The following is a 3,897-nucleotide window of genomic DNA, read 5'->3' as shown; positions in this document are numbered from 1 at the left end:
CAGCTTTGCGCTTCGGTATGTGAATAGTGCTTGTTGACACCTTGAAGTGGTTAGGCAGTGCATTCTAACCCGAAAATTTCCTGTTATATGAAGATAAATTGGGTATTTATAATGCGTGTTTGTGCAGTAGAAAGTTGCAAAAATTCTACAAAAAAAGGCAAGCAATGTTTTGCTTTTCCTATCTTCCCTTTCTGATTGTCAAAAACCAATTTCTTTAAAAGAAATTTCGATTCTACTATTGTTGTTGAAAATTGATATTTTAAATTGAAAATTGACGTTTTTTACTTAATAAATCAATTTTTTAATTTGTATGGTTTCGTAAAAAATCAATCCTTTTGTTTTAAAATCGATCTCTTTTCGTTAAAAATTGAAGTATTTGGAAACAAATTCATCTGTTTTCATATAGTATTCGGAAATCAGGAATTTTTTTGAAAATTTGTAATTTTAGGTAAAAAAATAAACTTCCTAATTGAAATTTCACGCTTTTTTTAAGGATTCTCTTATTTTGTTAAAATTCCCTTTTTTGTGGAAAATTAATTTATTTAAGAGAAAATTCGATTATACCATTTTTGATAGCATTCATTCTAAATGAATTCTTGTTATAAAATTTCTTAACTTAAAACGTTTCTGTGAATACATTAATTATGTATGTAATTAAGTACCTTACGATATCAAAATAATTATTACAGATTTAGGATCATTTTCCTTTGGCGTTAACATTCGTATGTTGTTTACTTCACATAATCACATAGCTGCATTTTTTCTTTTTTAAATTTTTTGCTACTGCGTGAGTGACACAGCGGCTTATTAATTTATTTGCAGTACGAATTTCTTTTACTATTCCCTTTTATTCAATAACTTCTCCTAATAATCTTCTGGGTTCACGCTGCATACTTTAAATTGTTAAAATTTTCATTTTTTACGTGTTTTTCGGGTGTATGGGTTCATAATACTGTTTTTCTTTTTAATTCCATTTTTTCATTTCATAAATATTACTATTGTCTATTTTTTTAACTTCAAAACTCTTAATTACTTCGATTTTCCCAATCCGATTGAATACACGATTCAGGTATATTATTTATTGGCGTTTGAATAACTCGCGCCTTCTACCGCTGGCTCCAACTTCCGTTCCATTTTCCCCCACCACATGGCTACATGGCGCGTCCCTTTCTACAGGGTCCCTACGGCACCCGAGATGAGGTCATGGAAAAATCGAAGATGGCTCGAATGGCTATACCGCAAACCGATTATAAAAAATATTTCGAGGATTAGATCAAGCGCTGGCATAAGTGCGTTGCAATCGATGTGGGGTACTTTGAAGGGAACAATATCGATTATGATGAATAAACTTGTATTTTTGATTTTAAAAATAAAGCCCTAAAACTTTTTGATCCAGGTGGTATATGTCCGCACTGGTTTTTTTTTTGCTACGCGTGACTTATTTTAAGGTATAGGCAGTTAGCAATATAAGAATGTTACGTATATGAAATTTATAAACGTTTTTGAATAAAATGTTTGGTAATTACTTCAAGTTACCACAGATTACCAAAAAATATAATAAATTTCCAGAAATTTCTGAAAATTTGTTTAATGGTATTTTGGATAATTTAAGTAAGTTACCATATTTTCCTATGAAATTACTATAAATGACCAAATATTTCCGCACATCTATGGGCATGAATTCCCTGTAGTATTAAAATAAATTACCAAAAATTGCATCAATTTCCGGAAATTTATGAAAATTTGTTTAATTGAATTTTGGGTGATCTATGTCAAGTTACCATATTTACCTGTAAAATTATTTTAAATGACCTACAATTTATGGCAATTCATGGTAAATAACCCTAATTTCCATTTAAATTTTCCGTAAATCATGCTTTCTTTATTCGAAATCTAATATGGCCTGCAATCATGACTGTATTTCGAGAATTGTCTAAAAACGAAAATTAATAATTGCTCACATTTCGTATGTATTTTTCTTTTTCTGAAAAAATAAATTTTACTTCTATGAATAAAATTTTAGGTTAGGAAATTAATTTGACATATTGGACTTTTATGAATGATTTACACTCCTCTACATACAAAAATGCTCCCGATTTTTAAGTATAAACAAAATATTGTTAGTTGATTATTTTTTCTCTTAGAAAACTTTTTCCCAGATTAGCGAATTAAAAGAGAATATACAAGGTTTTTAAGCGACTGAGAAATAGTTTGTATTCGAAAAAAAAGTCTTCTTACAAACATTTGTTTTTGCGCTTTTTCCAAATTTTGTTTAAACTAATTTTGTTTTGATTTTAAAGTATATAAACATTTCCTCTTCTTGATGTAGTATCGTTGAATAAAAGTATTTAACCGAAACGAATAAATATTTTTCCACTTGCCAGTTACTTTTTGTGCGGAAGTAATTTTCTTGAGATTAAAATAATCGTTTGCGATTGTCTCTGAAATTGCACTTATGAATCATTCACTTCCATAATTATCGCCTTGATCCATCTGCATATAAGCTCAGCGTTTCTAATACTTCTGTAGTAGCTGATAAATTATGTTGAAGCTAACAATCCTCCGCATTACTCTAGCTACACTCCCATTTGCTCTTCGTAATATCGCCAGCATCAATAAAATGAGCAATGATCGGTGGAAGGAGCAATGACATAGCCAGGATTTGACAAAAGTAGGGGGGTTTTCATGTCTGAACAGAAATTGAGGTACTACTTACAGGGAAAAATTAGGGTAATATAGTAAGACATAAAATTTTTAAATATCATATTTATTATTATGATATTATACCTATTTGAGCATTACATTTTAAAATGTTCATTTAATATTTTACTCAGTCTATTAATAACAATAATATTAATAATAATAGTTCCATGTAGTATGGTATTTTTTTTATATTCCAATGTTTTTAATGATATAATTAATAATACAGCAATATTAACTACGTTTGCTATTCGGTTAGTTCAGTGTAAAACTTTTTTCTCCAAAGAAATTTGATCTACATTAAATAAACCAATATCATTGAGAAATACATTAGCGTTTGTATGAACATTTTCTGAATTTCCCAAATTTAAATTTTCCTTATTGATTGGTTGAGCACGCGGTTTTTTCTTTACGTAGTTCCACATGAAAGTACCCGCAGTTCGCTTGCATTAGATTGTGTTGCGTACAAATACAAACTGAGATTATTTTAATTTTTGAATATTGAGTATTTGCATGTATGTCTGTTTTGCTGCTGTTCACTCTACTGATCCTTCTCGATGCATTCCTTATAACAGATAGTTTAAAAGTGTCGTCTTTCGAACAAACAGAACAGTTTTATGCTTTTCTGTCAAATTTATTTAATTGGACTATGTTCCGAAAAACACATTTTCGAACATGGGTACTTATTTCATTTTACAATGGGTACCATAAATTACCTGTCGTTTGTGCTCTTCTATAATCTGCGAGAATTTTTGGCTTTAGCGCTTAATAAAATTTATTCAAATGTTAGTTTATATTGCGATTTCGTTATGTGAATATTTTCTGGGCAATATCCATTTGATCGCGGCCTATCTGCTTGTTTTACCATCTCCATTCGACTTCTCCTCACGTCCCAGACAAATGAGGCATTAAATGCTAAACATAGAAATGTTATAGTTTTGCAATCAGCAAATTAAAAATATTATATTCCGAATCTATGTCTTTTTGCGATTCCAACGATATGTAACTTGCAATCAAAATATTAAAATTAGAATAAGTTATGGCATATTTTAGTTGATGTTTTGATCCTGACTAGCTAGCATTATGGAATTTTCCGTACAATAGTTGAAAATGCATCAGTTTATCTGGTAAAAAATTCGTCTGTTGACAATTCAACAGAATATATAAATTTTCACCCAATTGCCTAGAAGAATATTA

The sequence above is a fragment of the Belonocnema kinseyi genome, chromosome 8, assembly GCF_010883055.1.
Source record: "Belonocnema kinseyi isolate 2016_QV_RU_SX_M_011 chromosome 8, B_treatae_v1, whole genome shotgun sequence".
Classification (NCBI taxonomy): Eukaryota; Metazoa; Arthropoda; class Insecta; order Hymenoptera; family Cynipidae; genus Belonocnema; species Belonocnema kinseyi.
Note: the sequence above shows the minus strand (reverse complement) of the source record.